The sequence below is a fragment of the Elephas maximus genome, chromosome 5 (assembly GCF_024166365.1).
Source record: "Elephas maximus indicus isolate mEleMax1 chromosome 5, mEleMax1 primary haplotype, whole genome shotgun sequence".
Classification (NCBI taxonomy): domain Eukaryota; kingdom Metazoa; phylum Chordata; class Mammalia; order Proboscidea; family Elephantidae; genus Elephas; species Elephas maximus.
The window spans coordinates 110,445,780-110,469,846 of NC_064823.1; the positions used below are offsets into that span (position 1 = coordinate 110,445,780).

Below are 24,067 nucleotides of genomic sequence, written 5' to 3' on the forward strand. Positions count from 1 at the left end.
CATATGGATACTATCCTGTCACTGACAGTGTTGTACTTCAGGATAGATCTTGAAATGTTCTTTTTGACAATGAATGCAACACCATTCCTCTTTGAGTTCCCAGCATAGTAGACTATATGATTGTCCAATTCAAAATGGCCAATACCAGTCCCTTTCAGCTCACTAATGCCTAGGATATTGATGTTTATGCATTCCATTTCATTTTTGACGATTTCCAATTTTCCTAGATTTGTACTGTGTACATTCCAGATTCCAATTATTAATGGATGCTCGCAGCTGTTTCTTCTCATTTTGAGTCATGCCACTCAGCGAATGAAGGTCCTAAAAGGTTTAATCCATCCACGTCATTAAGGTTGACTCTACGCTGAGGAGGCAGCTCTTCCCCAGTCATCTTTTGAGTGCCTTCCAACCTGGGGGGGCTCATCTTCCAGCACTATATCAGAAGTGTTCCACTGCTATTCGTAAGGTTTTCACTGGCTAATGCTTTTCAGAAGTAGCCTGCCAGGTCCCTCTTCCTACATAGATCAAGAGGCAGTTGTTCGGACAGAACGAGAGGATACTGATTGGTTTAAAGTCAGGAAGGTGTGCGTCAGGATTGTATTCTTCCATCATACGTTTTCAATCTGTATGCTGAGCAAATAATACAAGAAGCTGGACTATATGAAGAAGAACGGGCATCAAGATTGGAGGAAGACTCATTAACACCCTGCGCTATGCAGATGACACAACTTTGCTTGCTGAAAGTGAAGAGGACTTGAAGCACTTACTGATGAAGTTCAAAGACCATAGCCTTCAGTATGGACTGCATGTCAACATATAGAAAACAAAAATCCTCACAACTGGACCAATGAGCAACACCATGATAAACGGAGAAAAGATTGCAGTTGTCAAGGATTTCATTTTACTTGGATCCACAATCAACAGCCATGGAAGCAGCAGTCAAGAAATCAGAAGACACATTGCACTGGGTAAATCTGCTGCAAAGGACCTCTTTAAAGTGTCGAAGAGTAAAGATGTTACCTTGAAGACTAAGGTGTGCCTGACCCAAGCTGTGGTATTTTCAGTTGCGTTATATGCATGTGAAAGCTGGACAATGAATAAGGAAGACCGAAGAAGAATTGACGCTTTTGAATTATGGTGTTGGCAAAGAATATTGAATTATACCATGGACTGCCAAAAGAACAAACAAATCTGTCTTAGAAGAAGTATAACCAGAATGCTCCTTAGAGGCAAGGATGGCGAGACTGCATCTTACATATTTTGGACATGTTGTCTGGAGGGATCAGTCCCTGGAAAAGGACATCATACTTGGCAGAGTACAGGGTCAGCAGAAAAGAGGAAGACCCTCAACGAGGTGGATTGACACAGTGGCTGCAACAATGAGCTCAAGCATAACAATGATCGTAAAGATGGCTCAGGACCGGGCAGTGTTTCGTTCTGTTGTACAAAGGGTCGCTATGAGTCGGAACCAACTTGACAGCACCTCACAACAAGAACTGGGTTCTGGGTAACAACAACAACAACATGAGTCAATGGCACGAGTTTGGTTATTTTTTATTTTTTAAATTTTTTGAGCAGGGGTAATAGTAGAATGAATGTTCACATGACTGTCCCTTCTCTTCAGCATATATCGGTTCATTGTTACCCTCATGTCCCCTTTCTTTCCCCACTTCCCAATTATTTTAATGCACTTCCTCTGTTATAACATTTTGTCTATAAATATTGGAGGTTTTTTTTTTTTTAAAGACAAAGATTTCCAGTTTTAAACATAAAAAGAATTTTAAGAGCCTTCTTTTTGAGGAATGTACTTAAGTTATGAGCATTCAAATTGTATATGGGATGTTATAGGGATGTAAAGGAAAAGCGAGATCCTTTAAGTAGATTAAATGAAAAAAAAAAAAAAGAAAAAACTACCTGAGAAGCAGTTGTATGAGAGAACCCTCAGTCATTGCTGCTGTAAATGTAGGATGATACAGCCACTGTGAAAGACAGTTTGGCAGTTCCTCAAAAAGTGTAACAGAACAACCATTTGACCCAGCAGTTCCACACTTGGGTATACACTCAAGGGACTTGAAAACAGTGACATGAACAGTGTTCATTGCAGCGCTACTGACAACAGCCCAAAGATGCAAACACCTAAATGTCCATCAACAGATGAATGGATAAACAAAATGTAGTATACATACATAATGGAATATTATTCAACCATAAAGAGAGGTGGAGTCTTGGTACATGCCACAACATGGATGAAAATTAGTCATAAAAGGATCAATACTGTATGATCTCACTTATGTGAAATAATCAAATACATACCCAAACCCATTGCATTTGAGTCAATTGATATAGTGACTCTGTATTCCTTCTTTCTTCTTTTGGTGCCTACTGCATTGTTCAACATTTTCCCCATAGAAAACTTTAATATTGCAACTTGTGGCTTGAATTTTTTCTTCAGTTCTTTAAACTTGAGAAATGCTGAGTTTTTTAAACTTGAGAAATGTTCTTCCCTTTTGGTTTTCAATCTCCAAGTTTTTGCACATTCCATTATAATATTTTACTTTGTCTTCTTGAGTTACCCTTTGAAGTCTTCTGTTCACCTCTTTTACTTCATCATTTCTTGCTTTTATTTTAGCTACTCTTTGTTCAGGAGTAAATGTCAGGGTCACTTCTGACATCCATTTTGGTCTTTTTCTTTCCTGTCTTTTTAATGACCTCTCGGTTTCTTCATGTATGATGTGCTTGATGTCTTTCTAGAACTTGTTTGGTCTTTGGTCGTTAGCCTGCAGTGGGTCAAATCTATTCTTGAAATGGTCTCTGAATTCAGGTGGGATATACTCAAGGTTGTATTTTGGCTCTCATGGACTTGTTTTAATGTTTTTCATCTTCACCTTGAACTTGCATATGACCAGTTGATGATCTGTTCCACAATAGGCCCATGGCCTTGTTCTAACTGATGATATAGAGCTTTTCCATCGTCTCTTTCCGTGGATGTAGTCGATTTGATTCCTGTATGTTCCACCTGGTGAGGTCCACGTGTATAGTTGTCATTTATGTTGTTGAAAAAAGTATTTCCAATGAATAAGTCATTGGTCTTGCAAAATTCTGTCATGTGATCCCCGGCGCTGTTTCTATCACCAAGACCATATTTTCCAAGAACTGATCCTTCTTCTATGTTTCCAAATTTTGCATTTCAGTGACCAGTAATTATCAATACGTCTTGATTGCATGTTTGATCAATTTCCAACCAAAACCAAACTCATTGCCGTTGATTCCGACTCATAGCGACCTTATAGGACAGAGTAGAGCTGCCCCGTAGAGTTTCCAAGGAGTGGCTGGCGGATTCAAACTGCCAGCCTCTTGGTTGGCAGCCGTAGCACTTAACCACTATGCCACCAGGGTTTCCTTGATTAATATCAGACTGCAGAAATTGGTAAAAATCTTCAGGTTTTTTCATCTTTGGCCCTAGTAGTTGGTGCATAAATTTTATAAAATTGTATTAACTCATCTTCCTTCTAGGTGTATGAGTATTATCCTATCATTGACAGTGTTGTATTTCAGGATAGATCTTGAAATGTTCTTTTTGACTATGGACGTGAAGCCATTCCTTTTCACTAATGCCTTTTCTATTTCATTTTTGACAATTTCCAATTTTCCTAGATTCATACTGTGTACATTCCACATCCCAATTATTAGTGGATTTTTTCCAGCTGTTTCTTCTCGTTTTGAGTCGTACCACATCAGCAAATGAAGGGCGTGAAAGCTTGGTCCAAGATGTTAAAGTCGAGTCTACTTTGAAGGGCGTGAAAGCTTGGTCCAAGATGTTAAAGTTGAGTCTACTTTGAGGAGTCAGGTCTTCCCTAGGCGTCTTTTGAGTGCCTTCCAACCTGAGGGGCTTATCTTCTGGCATATATCAGACGATGTTCTGCTGGTATTCAAAAGATTTTCACCGGCCAATTTTTCAGATGTAGACTGTCAGGTCCTTCTTACTAGTCTATCTTATTCTGCAAACTCTGCTGAAACCTGTCTACCATGGGTGACCCAGCTGGTATTTGAAATACTGGTGGGATAGGTTCCAGCATCACAGCAACACACAACACCATGGTAGACAAGTTGACAGATGCTTGAGAGAGGTTTTCTTAGATGTTAGGATTTCAAGTAATTTTTCTTTCTTTCTTGTTTGGTGTGGGGGCTCTTACAAACTTTGTGTCTATCAGCTTGATATAAACTAATAAAAAATAATAACATCCGATGACTACTTGTCCCTGGTTTAGTACAAATGGTTAATGTAGTCAGCTGCAAAATGAAAGGTTGGTGGTTCGTGTCCACCCACAGATTCCTCAGAAGAAAGTCCTCATGATCTACTTCTAAATTTCAGCCGTTAAAACCTTGTGGAGCACAATTCTACTCTGACACACATGGGGTCACCATGAGTCGGAGTCAACTTGATGGGAAGTGGTTACTGAGTACTTATTATTTGTTAAGCATTATTTAAGCACGTTTCACAATAGTTAAAAGATTTTTATAGATAAGAAAACTTAGATGTAGAGAGATTGGTATCTTGACAATTTGTGTACATCTTTGTAGGTTTATCCTTTGCTTCTGGATGAAGTTTTATTTTCAAAAATTGATTTGATTACAAAAATATTGTTTTGTTTTTCTACTTTCTTTAAAAATAAATGGTGGGTATTATGGCACAGTGAAACCTGTGAAAGCCAGAAGTTGACGGGACTGGCTTGTTTTTCTGGGTCTTGTAAGTTTTCCACATTTGACAGGGTGCAGTCTTACCACTTTTCTATCCTTAATTTTAGTGGGAAATACTTGAGTTTTAGTGGAAAATATCTGACAGGTTTCTGCCTTATACAGGTTTCAGCTTTCTCAGGTTTTGCTGTATATTAGTCGAATATGAATGGGTAACACAGATTTTTTTAATTGGTTTTTTGTTTTTGTTGTCTTACTCCAGCTCATTATTCTGCTGGTATAATGGCACAGCAAACATCTTTTTTTTTTAATTATATTTTAGATGAAGGTTTACAAAACAAACTAGTTTCTCAGTAAAGAACACATATTTTTGTATGACATTGGTTAACAACACCATGACATGTGAACATTCTCCCTTTTCAACCTTGAGTTCCTTATTACCAGCTTTCCTGTCCCCTCCTGCCTTCTAGTACTTGCCCCAGGGCTGGTATGCCCCTTTAGTCTTGTTATGTTTTATGGGCCTGTCCAATCTTTGTCCGAAGGGTGAACCTCAGGAGTGACTTCATTACTGACCTAAAAGGGTGTCCCAGGGCCATACTCTCAGGGTTTCTCCAGTCTCTGTCAGGCCAGCAAGTCTGGTCTTTCTTTTTGAATTATATTTTGTTCTACATTTTTGTCCAGCTGTCTGGGGCCCTCTATTGTTATCCCTGTCAGAGCAGTCCAGTCAGTGGTGGTAGCCGGGCACCATCTAGTTATACTGGCCTCAGTTTGGTGGAGGTCATGGTAGATGTGGTCCCTTAGTCCTTTAGACTAATCTTTCCCTTGTATCTTTAGTTTTCTTCATTCTTCCTTGCTCCCAAAGGGGTGAGACCAGTGAAGTATTCTAGGTGGCTGCTCACAGGCTTTTAAGACCCCAGATGCAACTCACCGAAGTAGGCTATAGAACATTTTCTTTATAAACTATGTTACCAGCAAACATCTTTGTATAAAAACCTGTTTGTGGGTTTCTGATTATTTCCCTAGAATAAGCTCTTAAAAGTGAAATTATTGGGTCAAAGAGCATAAACATCTTAAAGGCTTTTGATACAAGTTGTGAGATTGCCGGTGACAAATGACCATTCTTTTTAAGTTTGGAGAAATTGGCTTGGCGTTATAAACTTGGGTGAAATAAATCATCCAAACATCAGTAGAAATTTGTGCTTTCATAGTTTCTCATATGAAAGTCAGGCTTTTATAAGACAGTGAACATAGAAGAAAAGAAGAAAGACAAGATTTGGAAATTAAAATGTAGCCCAAGGTCAGCTATTTATTTTTTTGAGTTAACTTAAAATTTGGATTAGCCCAGAAACCTTTTTATTATAAATTCTTTTATAAAAATATATAAAGTATACATACCAAATTTGCATGATTAAAAAAATATATTTGATTCCATGGGACCATATCATCATAATTAAGTAGAGCAATTTGTGCTGTATGATTTTGTAACTATAGATTTAAAAGGATAACAAATTGATTAGAAATTGTAATGATCCTAAAAAGTGCCTTAGATGTTGCATTTTCAAATTTAAAAGAGGCAGTTTTTTCCCTAAGGGGTAAAATATTCCCTTTTTCTAACAAGCAAGAGTAGGAAATTACTTGGTTAATTAATTGATGGCTCCTATTAAATGGTTAAGGTTTAATGGTATGTTTCTCTTGAGCATATCTGCTTCCAAGAGTCTCCGTAGGCAGCTTTTAGAAAGACTTTTACTTTAAGGTTAAGAAGAGTAGGGGGCCTTTATCTTAAGGGAATTCAGAGAATAATGAATGCAATCAGAATTGGAAACTTTCCATATGAAGCTACTGAGGAGGTTGGGATCAATTATTCTGGAAAGACCAAGATTAATAAAGCATAATTTGAAAATCTAGAAATTCATGAGAGGTATAAATGGAATAAATAGAAAGCATGCTATTGAAATTTGAAGGTCACAGATATGTTAATGGCAAAAAAAAAAAAAAGCACAAATGGCTAAGCACTCGTCTGTTAATCGGGATATTAGCAGTTATTACTTACCCAGAGGCACATTGGAAGACAGGCATGGCCATCCGCTTCTGAAGGGGCAGGGACTTGAAAACCATATTAAAAAACCCATTGCCTTTGAGTCAATTCTGACTCCTAGCGACCCTACAGGACAGAGTAGAACTGTTCTGTAGGGTTTCCAAGGAACATCTGGTGAATTTGAACTGCTGACGTTTTGGTTAGCAGCCATAGCTCTTAACCACTATGCCACCAGGATTTCCATATAGAGGAGTTCTACTCTGCACACATGGGGTCTCCATGAGTCAGAATTGACTTGTCTGAAACTAACAATAACAACAACAATGAATAGTAAAATTATGAAACTATCTACTATTAATGATAAAAACCACCTCTTTTGACAGATGGAGTCCCTGGGTGGTGCAATAAGTTAAGCACTTTGCTGCTGATTGGTTGGAGGTTCGAGTCCATCCAGAGGCATGTAGGAAGAAAGGTCCAGTGATCTACTTCAGGAAATCAGCCACTGTAAACCCTATGTAGCACAGTTCTACTCTGACACACATGGGGTCGCTTGACAGGCAACCAGTTATTGACAGATGAGATAATGAGGCACAGAGAGGGCAAGTCATTTCCTCAAAGTCACACAGTTACTAAGTAGCAAAGCCAGGATTTCAACCCACTCACAGTCCTACTCAAGAGTCTGTGCCTTTAGCTGCTCTGCCACTGGCTGAGGAGAGATTTCTAACAGAAAATGAATACAAGGTGAGTTTATATTAGGAATTTTTTAACCCATGATTAATGGTTGGATTAGGGATGTTCGTAGCACTGCCAAATTTGGTATATGTGCATTTTGGAAGGTAAAGTCTCCAAATCTTTTTTCAGATTCTCAAAGTAATGAGAATCTGGGGGTGGGGGGCATAAGCACCGAGTAGAATATAAGCTTTGTGGGGCCAGGGACTTTTGTTTGTTTTATTCATTCCTCTGTCCCAGGTGCCTGGTGCATAGTTCTGCTCTGCAGGTATTTGCTGGATGGATATTTCCATAAATTATATGTGGCATGGTTAGAATAATGGATAAATTTAGGAATGGGAGTACATGCTAAATTTAGCAAGATTGGTGTCTTACTGGGCTACTTCTACATTTGTTCAAGATTTTTCTATTGATGTTTAAGCCTTAATGAGTAGGTACGTCATTCCTATGATAATTTTCTGGTTAAATTCCATTTTGTTTGTGCAGACATGGAAATTATTCATGTATGTTATTGATGTTTTTCAGTACATGTTCATTCATCATGTATTAGAAAATGTTGTACTCTGATGCAGTTTTCATTTGTTTTGATGAATGAAACCTTTACAAAAAACATCTTGAAATTTGTGAATGAAAAATTTGCTGGTTGTTTTCATTGGTTCAAGTAGTCTGACTATAACTGCTGCTCTGGCTAAAAAATGTAAAATCCACAAAATGTTGGCAGATTTACCTGCAGAGAACATTGCATTATCAGCAAGAGCTTTAGAGTTGTGCAGGTGATGTCTAATTATTCTAGCTCAATACCATTATACAAAGTTTCTAACAGGTGATAAATGTAATCTGTGGTTACATTAGTCAGCATAATTTCTTTCTATGCTCTTTAAAATTGAATTTTGGGAGAAGGTTAAAAAGAATGACTCAGGAACTTAAAGTACACGTCCATTTTAAAAATTGTAAAAATAATATAATTTCTAAAATGACAAGATAAAAAGTGAATCACTTAGAAATTGAAGTGTGATGGAGTTGCTGTTGCCCTTATGAATCATGAATTTTCTTTGTTAATTAAAGAGATGACCATAAATTCTTTATCTGAAGGATTTTTCTGAGTTGAACATAAAAGATACTTGAATGGTTTGCCACCTTGATTATTTGTGAGTAGATTTTTTTTTTATATTTTATACAATCTCTGGCAGATTAAAAAAAAGACTTTTTAAAATTTTTCTTAATTACATTGGTGTCACAAATAAAAGGTATGATTATTCTTAATTTAATTGGAAACAATTGCATCCTTGCTTAAAAAACTGTCAGTCTTAAAACCAAATGATAGTTTTGCTGCCTCGAGCAACTCTTTTAATATGTATCTTAAAAGATACATACTCTTTTAATATGTATCTATATGGCATCGAATGGACAATAGCAACTTGAAAGATTAGATAGGAAACTTACGGGGCAGTGAGTTTATGTTAATGGGGGAGGAACAACTCAGAAAAGGAGGGTGAGAATGGTTGCACAACTTGAAGAATGTAATCAGTGTCACTAAAATGTATACTTGTTGTTGTTAGGTGCCGTCGAGTCGGTTCCGACTCATAGCGACCCTGTGCACAACAGAACGAAACACTGCCCGGTCCTGCACCATCCTTACAATCGTTGTTATTCTTGAGCTCATTGTTGCAGCCACTGTGTCAATCCACCTCGTTGAGGGTCTTCCTCTTTCCCGCTGACCCTGTACTCTGCCAAGCATGATGTCCTTCTCCAGGGACTGATCCCTCCTGACAACATGTCCAAAGTATGTAAGAGGCAGTCTCACCATCCTTGCTTCTAAGGAGCATTCTGGTTGTATTTCTTCCAAGACAGATTTGTCTGTTCTTTTGGCAGTCCATGCTATATTCAATGTTCTTCGCCAACACCACAATTCAAAGGCGTCAATTCTTCTTTGGTCTTCCTTATTCATTGTCCAGCTTTCACATGCATATGAGGCGATTGAAAATACCATGGCTTGGGTTAGGTGCACCTTAGTCTTCAAAGTGACATCTTTGCTCTTTAACACTTTGAAGAGGTCCTTTGCAGCAGATTTACCCAATGCAATGCATCTTTTGATTTCTTGACTGCAGCTTCCATGGCTGTTGATTGTGGATCCAAGTAAAATGAAATCCTTGACAACTTCGATCTTTTCTCCATTTATCATGATGTTGCTCATTGGTCCAGTTGTGAGGATTTTTGTTTTCTTTATTTTGAGGTGCAGTCCATACTGAAGGCTGTGGTCTTTGATCTTCATTAGTAAGTGCTTCAAGTCCTCTTCATTTTCAGCAAGCAAGGTTGTGTTGTCTGCATAACGCAGGTTGTTAATGAGTTTTCCTCCAATCCTGATGCCCCTGTTCTTCTTCTTATAGCCCAGCTTCTCAGATTATTTGTTCAGCATACAGATTGAATAGGTATGGTGAAAGAATACAACCCTGACACACACCTTTCCTGACTTTAAACCAATCAGTATCCCCTTGTTCTGTCCGAACAACTGCCTCTTGATCTATGTAAAGGTTCCTCATGAGCACAATTAAGTGTTCTGTAATTCCCATCCCCAACTGTACACTGTACACTTAGAAACCATTAAATTGGTGTATGTTAGCTGTGTATATTCCCAACAACCACAAAAAGTAAAATAAATTATTAAAAACAAAACAAAAACCGTCATAACCTTTGCATCATTTTGATCTTTCACATCATGTTAAGAGGCCTTGTAAGATTCCCAGAATGATTTTAATAGAAGGGCAGGAATTGGCCCCCATTGAAATACATCTTGCAATGTGGCTTCTTTCTTTAGTTGAAATTTCATGAATTTCCTGGTCTACAGACATTCTAGTACCTAAGTATAAAATACATTTTGAAGTCAAATTCAGAGTCTAGATGTAATTTGGCCTTATCTTTTTACCTGGTAGGGCAACCCTTTCTATAGCATTTATAACAGCCTTTGCGTAGAAATTCGGTGAACGGTGTCTTCCTTCCTTTGTGAAGCAGCGTTTTAGTAATTGGCTTTTTGATTTGTCCAAGAAGATAACGTGAAAAATACATAGTTTAAATCTCATTAAATATAGACCAATGCATGGCTGTACTACTTGTTGTCTACAGGAAATATGTTATTTGTTATATAAGCTTTATTTGCTTTAAGGGAGAAACATTACCGTGAACCTAAGATAAAATAAAGTTTCACAAATTATGGCAGAATTGTAGATAATCATCTTGTTACTAGATTCAGAAATATTTGATGAAGCAGTCAAATACTCCATGAAGTCTGAATGATATTGATTATGAACAAGTGCGTGTGAATTGGTATTTCATTCATGCTTACCAGTTTTTGCTTTTGAACATTTGGCTTTAGTCATGATTTAGTTGATTATGCCTGTTGGTAAGTGGAATGTCATATTTTTCTAACTTGTCTGAAGAACTCTCAGTTTAAAAAGTTTAAGTTCAAAATTAAATACTTCACAGAGTAGTTAGCTCTTCTAGGTTGGGGATTAAATTCATTGAACAGATTAAAATAGTAAGAAACTGATTGTGATTTAAAATGAGGTTAATTTGAGTTTCACTGCCAGCTTTAAAATTGGGTTTTGTTTAACTGTTGAAAAATGCCAAGAGCTTTAGTGGTAGTAAAACAGAATGTGTATAATTAGATGTGAGTCCTTATATATGATCAAAGGACAACTCTCCATGGTCATTGGTTTTATTTGTCATTGTTATTGTGTGCTGTTGAGTCGATTTAATTCTGACTCTTAACAACTCTTTATGACAGTATAACTGCCCTATAGAGTTTCTTAGGCAGAAATCTTTATGGGATTGGAGGAAGACTCATTAACAACCTGAAATATGCAGACAACAAAACCTTGCGTACTGAAAGTTAGAAGGACTTGAAACACTGATGAAGATCAAAGACTACAGCCTTCGGTATGGTTTACACCTCAACATAAACAAAAATCCTCACAACTGAACCAATAAGCAGCATCATGATAAATGGAGAAAAGATTGACGTCAAGGATTTCATTTTACTTGGACCCACAACCAACGCCCATGGAAACAGCAATCAAGAAATCAAATGACGTATTGCATTGGGCAAATCTGCTGCAAAAGGCCTCTTCAAAGTGTTAAAAAGGAAAGATGTCACCTTGAAGACTAAGGTGCACCTGACCCAAGCCATGGTATTTTCAGTTGCCTCATATGTGTGCGAAAGCTGGACAATGAATAAGAAAGACCAAAGAAGAATTGAAGCCTTTGAATTATGGTGTTGGTGAAGAATATTATATATACCATTGACTGCCAGAATAACAGACAAGTTCAGTCAATGAATAGTAAAGCATTACTGCTACAAAGAAAAGAAAGGGAGGTAAAAAAACTGTAGATTAAACAGGATTTAACAGACACACTAACAATTACACTTACAGATTTTGTGTAGATCCAGATTAGAACAAACTGTTAAAATGCACTTTATGGAATATCTGGGAGATTTTGAGCACTGATTGGTAGTTGATATTATAAAGAAATTGTTAATTTATTGCAGGTATTTTAATGGTATTGGCTTTTGCTTAAAAGAAAATCCTTATCTTAGAGAGGTACCTACTGAAACATTTATAGATGAAACGATATGTTGTCTGGCATTTGCTTCAGAATAATCCCTAGTGTTGGAGTGATGGAAGTATAAAATGAGACATAATTTTCCATGTGTTGATTGCTGAAGCAGGGGATAACGGGGATCTGTTATACTATTCTCAATAAATTTGTATGTGTTTGAAATTTTCCTTTATACAAACCTATAAAAAATGAAAGGCAACATTATTAAAATAGAATAACTGCAGTGGTAGATGAGATTGGTATATAATAAACTCAGATGTAAGGATAGACATTAGTAATACATAAATGTAATTATTACAAGCATGTCTAATGTGTAACTGTTGTGTTTTGTTTTCTTCAGAGCTGAAGCCATCTGTTTGAATCTTGGATGATTAACACCTAAATGCTTAATTTTCAAAACTGCTCAAAAGTCGCACAGTCAGGATTAGATGATCCAAGTTACCACCAAGAAAGTCCTGTCTTGAGTGATACGGTAAGATCACAGTAAATATTCTAAAGACTAAATAGTCACTATGAGGTATAAAAAGATTTTTTAATGCTCTCTTTTATCGACTAGTTTCTCTTATACTTTCTTAATCCTGTAACTATTATACCAGGAGTTCAGAGTTGTGATAGTCAGTCATAGAACTCAGAAATACGAAATTGCTCAGAAATATCAGCACACGAACAAGAGTTTATGGCATTTTCTCTTCATGAATTCAGCTAGTAATGGATTCTGGCTTGAGTGCTGTGCTTCTCCCTTGCTTTAGTCTCAGGGTGGGCCCTCCCGAAGCTAATGCTGAAAGGGAGGTTAGCTTCCAGGATGTTTATTAGGGATCAACACTTATAAAAAGAGGGGGAAGGAAGCAGACTAGGCAGAGGAAGTTGAGCTACAGTGCAGGCTCCACAAAGCCTTGGCCAACCCTATAGATGATTATAGCTATGAGAGCTTCTTTTCCCTCTTAATGGTAACTTTGGGGATAGAGACATGTCTTAGTGCCCTTGCATCTTGCACAGGCTATTATAGAAGCTGCTCAGCAAACATTTGCGAAGGTAAGCTGAGAAAAATCTTGTGATCTCCCCTATAACACGTAAAATTCATTGCCTCTTTTACCTCAATCCCTTCCTGCTCCCAGTTGAACACGGTTTCTTCATGTGGTGCCATTTAGAACACTGAGGTTATAATGTATATCATGAACAAACATGAAGGTAACTCTGCCTCTGTAATCAGCAATGTTAGATAACCACTGTGTTTCTGGGTGCCATAGATAATGAAGATCTGAAAAGGGACATGAGGAAAACCACAAATATAAGATATAATGACTATGAGATCATATCTGTCAAGAGAAAAACAAAACAGCAACTGGGAGACATAGTGATAATTTTTAGATGTATTAAAGCGTACAGTTTATGGTTCTAACCAGGTATTTTTTTCTGTTTGTGGGAAATAGACAGATTGGATATGAGTTTTAATTCTTTTATGTTCAAAGGTATAGAGTGCATCTATTTCTTAGAAGTATTTTTAAAAAAACATTTTCTATTAGGTATAGCCCTATTTTAGGATAATCAATTGAAATGTTCGACTTTCTTATTTTTTCTCTCCTTTTTACTGTTGTATTCTCTGAGACAGGATTTGCATTGTTAAATCCTAAATTTTCTCTGAACTCCTCCTTGATGCTATATAATGCTTTATATGTGGAGGACCTTCAAATAATATCTTTTATATGAATAAAATAAAGAATAATTGACTTTATAAGTCACATGGCAGAAGAATAAGGAGTAAAAGCTCAGTAATTCAGAACCAGAAATTTACTTGTGTTTTCATTAAAGCAATTTTTCCTGATATCTATATGGATCATTTTATGCTTCATCTTTTGAAACGTATATAATTCATTTGCTTCATGTTGAGTATTGCAAGAATGAGATTGTGTTTGTGCTTCATTACTGGGAATCAGATTTCAACTTTTTGATTTATTAAAATGTACATCATTAGAAATAAAATGTATGGTTACTTAGAGAGTTTACTCCTTGTTGCCTTTGCGTTTTCATTTCCTTCTTGCTTATTTTATTTAGCACCCCCAACAGAGGGCAGGCAGGGGAAGGGAGAAAAGAAGCTATTGATTTCAAATTTTGAAGTCTTACGTAGACACCCTTTCACTGGACTATTGTATCATACTTTTGGAATACTTTGACGGTAGAATCAGCTACTTTTGTTGGTACTTATTGCTATTTTTAAATATTTAGTAGAGTACTTAGTTATTTCGGAACTAAGTATATAATGTTGGTTTCTGAGTTTATTGAATTAAATATTTATACTTTAAATTCTTCAACTTTATATTCTTAGGTCCATATATCTTAAAATTATCAATTTTTTTTGCTAATTCATGCAGGGGTTTCCACTGCTACTATTGATAATTATGATTGATTATAATAAGGAGTTATTTTCTTTACAAGTATGTTGGGATGTTCATAATACAGTATAAAGTTTTAAAATACCCCTTTTCACATCCTATAAAACTTGATAGTCCTGAGGTTTATTTGGATTTTCAAAATGTTAAGAATCATCTTTTTGAATACAAGATACTGTTTCTCACGTCAGCTGTAAGTTTATTTAAAAGGAAGACACACCCCCAGATCAACGTAAATTTATCTTTACATTATCACAGTATGGTTTTCAAAGTTTAAATGTTAAACTAGATGGATGGTAAACATTTTATGGTCTCAGTATTGCTGTTAACACCCTTTGTACATGCATATGTATGTGTATATATGCAGTGCCATTTCATGGTCTATAGCTATTTGGTTTTTATCAGTTTGAGCAGTGAATGTCCTAAAAATCAGCTTTAAAACATCTGGCAGTTGACCTTCTGGTGTTTAGCACCGCCTAAATTCACATGACGTTTCTTTGCCCTTTGCCACAAATAGTGTACCTTAGTGTCTCATCCAGGAAGTTGGTATGAGAGCACCTTTTTGTGTGCTTGTGGGTCTAGTAATGTAGAAGAACCTTGAAATGGATTTTTTAAAGAGAGTTGTTCCGCCCATTCTTTTGGGAGATGTGGTTTTGGATACTAGAGGTGATATTCAGGAAACTTCCCCAAGATTACTAAAGATGCGACGCTTTAGTTTGCTTTCATCACAGAAGAGTACAGATGAGGAAGATGGAATCCATTTCTCTCACCCTAATTATAATAAATGCCAGTGTCAGCAACTAGGTAATGTAAAACTGGGTTATTTTCAATCCTTTATAAAGTATTTTAGGAAAGTGAAATGATTTTTTTGATTCTGAATTCTATTGAGCATGAATCTTTGTTTTGAAAATCATATTTAAATATTAATGCATATTTAATAAAGTAAATATGTAGTTTCTTAGAATTAAAAATTTTCCTTAGTGTTTAGATGGAGAATAATTGACCTTACAAATCAAGACAGAGCCATTAATAAAGTTAACAGTTTTGGTGATCTTTAGAAAATGTTTTGATGATGAAGTACTAAACTTATTTTAAGTTTTTTATTATTATAACCTGTAGAATATATAAACAAAAAATAAGATACTGAGTTTTATCTATAACTATAAAACCCATTTAAGTTTTGTTTAAAAAATTATATGTCACATCCTTTTGTTCTAAAAATAGTATTTGGAGTGAGGTATAAAAAAGTTACATCTTTGGATATAATGATGATTATTTTGTGTCAGTACTTTTGTTTCATGTAATCCCACAAAGTTTAATTTAATGCCCTTCAGAGTTTGAGAAGATGATATTTAATGTGTTAGGAGAAAAATCAGAATATTAAATATATTAAATATTAGAAGAAAGGACAATGCTTTAGGAAAAAGGTGGAAAACAATGTTTATATGATCACAGATTTTCTATTTTAAAGGATAAATAGCTGCTCATATAAATTCATGTACTATTTAGCAGAGAGAGTTTCTACAAATCCTCTAAAATTTGATGTAAATTTTTATCACTTTCTATGCAATTTTAATATGCCTGCATATTTAAAACACACACTATACATTTTTATTGGTAGAATTTAAAGAGGGGCTTTGGAGTACTTTCCAGGCTGTGACCTTTGGCGGATGTAGGAGAGGCCATATTGGGTTATTATTTTTAACCCGTCTCTGAGAGAGAGGCAATGAAGTGTTGAGAAAAGCGTCAGGCTTTGATCCAGACTGAGCTGAGCTCCACCAGTGACTGGTTGTGTCCTTGCACAGGCTACTTAATCTCTTTAGACCAGTTAACCTCATCTGTCATTTGGAATAATATCTTCTTTGTAGTAGTGTTTTCAAGATTACAAAACATGCCAAAATTTACACATAGTTAAATAAAAATAGTGGCTCTTGTTTTTGTGAAAACTTTGGGAGTTTTGTCCTGAAGGGAGATGAAACACATTTAATTAGAGTTTGTTCTTAGAAAATTCCATCATAGAAAATATTCCAGGAATTTTATCTATGGCTTTTATTGTGTGTAATTCCAAAAAATTTTAGCACACTATTTATAACTAAATGACAGTTGGGAGGGCCTGAGTTGCGGCACCTTTTCCTTCGCTTCCTTCTTTGTCCATGATGTGTGCTCGTCCAGCTGCTGCTGTTAGTTGCCGTTGAGTCGTCTCTGACTCACGGTGACCCCGTGTACAACAGAACAAGACGTTTCCTGGTCCTGTGCATCTTCGCCAGTTGTTGTGACACTTGAGTCCATTGTTGTGGCCACTGTATGTTTTGAGTGCCTTTTAGCCTGGGGGCTCATCTTCCAGCATTGTATCGGACAATATGCTGTTGTGATCCATAGAGTTTTCACTGGCTCATTTTCACAACTAGATCACCGAACCTTTCTTCTTAGCCTGTCTTAGACTAGAAGCTCCACTGAAACCTGTGTACCATGGGTGACCCTACTGGTATTTGAAATACTGGTGACACATCTTCCAACATCATAACAAGATGCGAATAACAACAAGCAAGCCACCACAGTACGACAAACTGACAGAGGTGGTGGCTCTTCCAAATAGCTACTGCCAAATGATTGTGTGATTCAGATAAGCAACAGCATTGCTTCAGCAGTTTCTCTCACCTTTTTTTAAATTTAGTCTAATCACTTCCCCAGAAGGGTTATTTTAAACTGTTTCCTAAGTTACATGGATTTACAGTTTTAAAAATTGTGCAATTTAGGCTTAGGGCCAGGCGTTTAGAAAGGACCTGCAAGAAGCTTAAATGGCATAAAGAATGCATCTGTCTCCCCTTTTTTGAGGACCTGGAATGTCTTCCTCTCCAACCCACTCACTCTGCTGTTTCCTGTTCAGAACTGATATTTATCTAGTATGTACTGGTATGGTGAGAAGCCTGTTGCTGATTTTGACTCATAGAGACCCTGTAGGACAGAGTAGAACTGCCCCATAGGGTTTTCAAGGAGCAGGTATTAGATTCGAACTGCCAGCCCTTTGGTTAGCAGCCGTAGCTGTTAACCACTGCGCCACCAGGGCTCCATGTATGGTGATACTGGTTGGTAAAGAATTACAGTACTTCATATCAGTTGATATTTAGCCACTGTTCTGCGCCCCCTTGCCCACGTGCTTTTGTTGCTTCAGTTCCTGCCCCTCTATCACAGGAGTCTCTTGGACTACCACAGGTTTCAGTAATTAAAGGGTGAATGTAAGCACACCAGGGCTTAGGATCCAGTTGCACTGATTGTTGCTCTGATTGTTCAGTTACCATACCTTACTGTTGGCTGAGTATTTCGATGCTAACCCCTGCTTATTCCTTATTTAAGAAGCAGAAGGAAGGAGGTGTTGTATCTAAGATAAAATAGTTGAAACAAAGGAGGGTAAAAAATATATATACCTAAACAAATATCAGCCAAATCACTGACATAATAAAATAAAGGTATAAGAAGCTGAGTAGGACATTAAAACATAGCAACTATGTTGCAAGGTGCTAAAGAAAATAATAAAGATGACATTTAAAAAGAATAGTAAAACAGGTTCAGATGAATAAAGCTAAATTTAAGTTTAAAAAGTAACTAAAGGAATACACTACAAAAGTTAGAAACAAAAATAAAGCGTGCTATAAAGGATGTTCAGGAAGCAATGCACAGTCCAACGGTTAACTCCACCCAAGTATAAGTAGTGGCCTTTCGGTTGAGGCAGTTATAGACAGCTATAAGCTTTTCTCTCTGGTAACTTAAAGGGGAATAGAAGTCACTGGGTGGCCCCCCTTGGGGGTGAATAGCCCCTCTATCCCTAACCTCAGTTATCCTGTTTAGGACTCTAACTCATTGTCCACTAGTTTCTAGTACTCCATTTAATATAAAAGTATTGTTTATTCTACCAGATAGTGAGTTCTTTGAGGATTGGGTTGGTCTTATTTATGTTGGTAGCCCCAGAGCTTAGCTCAGTGATAGGCGCTTATTAAAAAAAAAGTTAGTAAATGCTTGTTGAGTAGGTGTTAAGAGTCCTGAGTCCTTTGGTGCTTTCCCTTTACGTGCCAGATCAGGTTTTTACTTGTTAACAAGAGCTGCTGTCAGTTGCTATATTTAGCCACTGACTTTTCCCTCAAAACCATTCAGTACATCACTCTGTGGGCAGTGGTTCCCAAGGCAAAACCAGCTAACATGCATTAGTTTCAAAATGAAAAATAATGCCAGTCAAGCAAAGGATGATCTAGAACAGGGGTCAGCAAACTTTTTCTGTAAAAGGCCAAATATTAAATGTTTTAGACTTATCAGGCCACATAGCCACTGCTACAACTGTTCAGCTCTGGCTTTGTTGAGTGAAAGCAGCCATAGATGATACGTGAATGAATGTGTGTGGCTGTGCTCCAGTACAATTTTATATACAAAAACAGGCCATGGGTCGGATTTGGCTTTTCAGGCTGACATTTTCCAACCCCTGCACTAGAATACAGAAGATGATATTGCCAACATCAGAGAGCTTCAGAGAGAACTAACCTGAGAAGGAGAGAATGGAAGCTCTTGGAAGAAGGAATCCAATATCATATTTATTTGTATTTTCTACAACCTCTGGAATAGTGTTTTATCTATAGTGGGTGTCCAATAAGTATTTATTATTTTGATTTGGAATCCAGGTATTTCACTTATCCTCCCTGGGCTTCAGTTTTTTCGTTTAAAATTGAAGGGATTATGTTAAGTGATCTTTAATGTCTCTCCAGTGAAAAAAATCTGTGATTCAGTGACTGTGGAAGGCCAGATGGTTTTCTCTTCAAAGATAACAGTTGTTGGTTTAACACGTTTCCTGTATGCCCTTAGTGTCCTTTTCTGGAGTTCTCAAGCGGTTGCTTTTATGAATCATTTTATTTTATGGATCTTTGCACAATGGAACTCATTGTCCACTAGCCTATATCTAGGCCTCCCCTGTCTCTACCACCCTTGCCCTGCCATGTATGAGAGAACGTACATTTTGCCTTATTTTTAATCATCGGAATTTATGACACATAATCATTTTTTGCTTAAAAAATAAATTAGCTATACAAAGTAACCTAGACAGTCTTAGATAATTCTTTGTAGAAAAGTGACAGTTAAGCTATGGATCAGTCTGTTTCTCCTTTAGAATTATATTTTTTACTAAATTGTGTATCTTACAAAGCAGGCATTCCATCTTTGATTTATCCACTCTGACTGCTAAAGTAAACAGTAATCCGGTATAATTTTAAATATTACAGGTATAAATTATAGTCACGTTACCCAAATTATTCTTGTTCTTTTACTTAGAATTTTTTTTGTTTGTTTCTAGAGATTGCTTAAGATTAGGTAGGCTGTCTGATGATCTCTTACAGTGGCTACACTGTACTCAAGAAGTACTATCTATGCACTGGTGTGTATCTGGTCTACTTGGTGAAGAAACCAAAGCTCTGAGAAGTTCTTTGTAAGGAATACAGACTATTTCCCTTGTTGTTGTTAGGTGCCGTTGAGTTGGTTCCTGCTCACAGCGACCCTATGTACAACAGAATACAACAGGGCCTGGTCGTGATCCGTCCTCAAATACGCTGCTATGTCTTTATTGTTGTAGCTGCTGTGTCAGTCCATTTGGTTAAGGGTCTTCCTCTTCCTTGCTGACCCTCTACTTACCAAGCATGATGTCCTTTTCCAGGTTCCCTCCTGATGACATGTCCAAAGCATGTAAGATGAAGTCTCGCCACCCTCCCTTATAAGGAGCATTCTGGCTGTACTTCTTCCAAGACAGTTTTGTTTGTTCATCTGGCAGTCTGTGGTATATTCAGTATTCTTCTCTAACATCAAATTTCAAAGGCATCAATTCTTCTTTGGTTTTCCTTTTTCATTGTCCAGCTTTCGTATGCATATGAGGCAATTGAAAATACCGTGGCTTAGGTCCTCAAAGTGACGTCTTGCTTTTTAATACTTTAAAGAGGTCTTTTGCCACAGATTTGCCTAATGGAATATGTTGTTTGATTTCTTGACTGCTGCTACTATGTGCATTGATTGTAGATTCACGTAAGATGAGGTCATTGACAAATTCAACCTTTTCTCTATTTATCGTGATGTTGTTTGCCAGTCCAGTTACGAGGATTTTTGTTTTCTTTATGTTGAGGTGTAATCCATACTGAAGGCTGTAGTCTTTGATCTTCATCAGTAAGTGCTTCAAGTCCTCTTCATTTTCAGTAAGCAAAGTTTTGTCATCTGTATATTTTAGGTTGTTAATGAGTCTTCCTCCGATCCTGGTGTCTTGTTCATCTTCATACAGTCCAGCTTCTTAGATTATTGCTCAGCCCACAGATTGAATAAGTGGTGAAAGAATACAACCCTGACAAAAACCTTTCCTGATTTTAAACCATGCAGTATCCCCTTATTCTGTTTGAATGACTGCCTCTTGGTCTATGTACACATTCCACATGAGCGTAATTAAATGTTCTGAAATTGCCATTCTTTGCAGTGTTATCCATAATTTGTTATGATCCACACAGTCAGATGCGTTTGCTGCAACTGTTTATGAATGATCTGCAGCACGGTTTTACTTGCATGTGATGCTAATGATATTGTATTAATGATAGTGCATTCTGTTGGATCACCTTTCTTTGGAGTGGGCACAAATGTGGATCTCTTCCAGTCAGTTGGCTAGGCAGTTGTCTTCCAAATTTCTTGGCATAGTTGAGTGAGCTCTCCCAGTGTTTAATTGGTATTCCATCAGTTTCTGGAGCTTTGTTTTTCACCAATGCCTTCAGTGTAGCTTGGACTTCCTCCTTCAGTACCATTGGTTCTTGATCATATGCTGTCTCCTGAAATGGCTGAATGTTGACCAGTTCTTTTTGGTACAGTGACTCTGTGTATTACTTCCATATTCTTTGATGCTTCCTGTATCGTTCAGTATTTTGCCTATAAAATCCTTCAATATTGCAACTCAAGGCTTGACCTTTCTTTAGTTCTTTCTGCTTGAGAGATGCTGAGCGTGTTCTTCTTTTTTGGTTTTCTAACTCCAGGTCTTTGCACATTTCGTTGTGATACTTTAGTTTGTCTTCTCGAGCTGCCCTTTGAAATCTTCTGTTCAGCTCTTCTAATTCATCATTTCTTCCATTCACTTCAGCTACTCTATGTTCAAGAGCAAGTTTCAGAGTCTCCTCTGATATCCATTTCTTTTTTAATGACTTCTTGCTTTCTTCAGGTATGATATCCTTGATGTCATCCCACAACTCGTTTGGTCTTTGGTTATTAGTTCTGAATGTTTCAAATCTATTTCCCAGTCTCGACTTTCAGATAAGTATAGATGTGTGCTAAAAATGACATAAGCACAATAATGACATTTTTATATTTTGAAGTCATTTTCTTAAACATTAATATGCTTAAGAATCACGTAAAGGGTCTTATCAAAAAGTAGATTCTGATTCACTAGGTTTAGAGTGGGATTTTAAAGATTATTAAGATTATGAAGGTAGGTTGTTCTAAATTGCTTTTAATACAGTACAATATGATTGAGGTTAATGAGGCACAAACCATCTTCTGTGCTTTGGGCTTGCCCATTTAATTGTATTGGTCAGTTTCTTGATCTTTTCTTCCTAATCTTCCTGGTACTCTACCTCATAAGTATGTATTTTTTTCCTTACACTTGGTTGCCTCTGCAGGTTTTGCTGCTTTCTTTCCTTTGCTGCTTCGGTGGGCACCTTATTCTTTTTTTTTAATTGAACTTTAGATGAAGGTTTACAGAACAGACTAGTTTCTCATCAAACAGTTACTACACACATTGTGGTATGATATTAGTTAACAACCCCACGACATGTCAACACTTTCCCTTTTCAACCCTGGGTTCCCTATTACCAGCTTTCCTGTTCTCTCCTGCCATCCAGTCCCTGCCCCAGGGCTGATACCCCCATTTAGTCTTGTTTTGTTCCACCTTTGGCTGGAGGGTGAACCTAAGGAGTGACCTCGTTACTGAGATAAAAGTGTGTCTGGGGGCCATACTCTCAGGGTTTCTCCAGTCTCTGTCCGGCCAGCAAGTCTGCCCCCTCCCCCCCCCCCGCTTTTTTTTTTTTTTGAGTTAGAATTTTGTTCTACATTTTTCTCCAGCTCTGTCCGGGATCCTGTATTGTGATCCCTGTCAGGGCAGTCAGTGGTAGCCAGGCACCATCTAGTTGTGCTGGACTCAGTCTGGTGGAGGCTGTGGTAGATATGGTCCATTAGTCCTTTGAACTAATCTTTGCCTTGTATCTTTAGTCTTCTTCATTCTTCCTTGCTTCCGAAGGGGTGAGACCAGTGGAGTATCCTAGATGGCCGCTCACAGGCTTTTAAGACCCCAGACACTACTCACCAAAGTAGAATGTAGAACATATTCTTTATAAACTATGTTATGCCAGTTGAGCTCGATGTTCCCTGAGATCACGGTCCCCACAGCCCTCAGCGCAGCAGTTCGGCCCCTCAAGGAGTTTGGATGTGTCTATGGATCAGCCCTTTGTTTTAAAACTAAAGCTGTACTGAGGTAGCTCTAAAGATAAAAAAGCTTCTAGTTGATTGAAAACTTATTATGCTGCTGACAGTTGTAGGAGAAGTTTAGAAAGGCAAAGTGTTGGCTGAAAATAGTGAGCCTCTACTTTATGGTGGGTGCTTCATGGGTAAGGTGACCCTCGGTCTTCATATGTCCTAGACAGTTATGGTTCACACCTCCTGCTCTGGCAGTTGTTAGTAGTGCCTACTTTCATGCTGTAAAAATGTCCTGGTTTGGCCAGTACATTTTACGGTCACCCTATTCATGGTTCATAGAGTTTTACTTGTTCTTTCCTAGTAAGATTGGCCAGTTGTAATGCAGGTGCCTCTTTCTTCCAAGTACATCTGTATAACATGTATTGGCAATGAAAGGATTTGAGTGTTAAAAATTCTAGTTTCTTTTGGGGCAATGAATATTCATTTTATGTGTTTAAAAAATACAAATCCTATAACTAACAGCTTTTGGGATAGAAAGTTTCAAACCTGGACTTTTTATTGTAAGTTTCTTAAAAATAATTTCCAATGTCTAGATTCTTAGGCCCTCAATAATCAATTTCAAATATATCCAGAAACAGCAGGTTTTTTTTTCTATTCAAGAAGGTCGTATCATGCCAAATGATAGCAAATTGGTACAGTCTGTGAAGGCAAAGAAGAACATATGATTACAGCGTAAGGACTACTTCATTCGAAGTAGAGGAAGTAATTTTTCTCCCATTTTATACATAAAATATATAAAAAGAACTTAATCCAAAGACCAGGGACAAGTTGTGCTATTACTAAATACCCTGTCGGGAAGGTAACAGTAATTATACCTTACAGCATATGAAAGTAATATAATTGCCGCATAGGTAACTGTTCCCAAAATTATGAGAGCCCAGTTAAAATGTGTCTTCACTGGTTTTATGTTATTGTATGAATATTTTGAGGCATTGGTCTAGTATGTGAGTACAAAACTTATCTTTATTGGAAACCCATTTATAGCTCTGACCATTAATTCAGAAATTTGATTTATATACTTATGAAATAAGCAGTTAATTTGGACATGACCTGAAACGTCTCTATCTAGAATCCTTGATAG

The 24,067-nt window shown here is 37.1% G+C and overlaps 1 protein-coding gene across 13 annotated transcripts in view; it reads left to right on the forward strand.

Moving 5' to 3' along the window:
• Positions 1 to 24,067, forward strand: part of FRYL (FRY like transcription coactivator) — a 344,107-nt gene that overhangs the window by 144,160 nt on the left and 175,880 nt on the right. For 11 of the 13 annotated variants that reach the window (XR_007517673.1, XM_049886274.1, XM_049886271.1 and 8 more), the window contains one exon: positions 12,414 to 12,545. The gene's annotated coding sequence lies outside the window, so the exon portion shown is untranslated. Of the gene's footprint in view, positions 1 to 6,191; positions 7,472 to 9,018; positions 9,243 to 12,413; positions 12,546 to 24,067 lie in introns of those variants that run through there. The other 2 variants (XM_049886273.1, XM_049886269.1) reach the window with 2 other exon arrangements.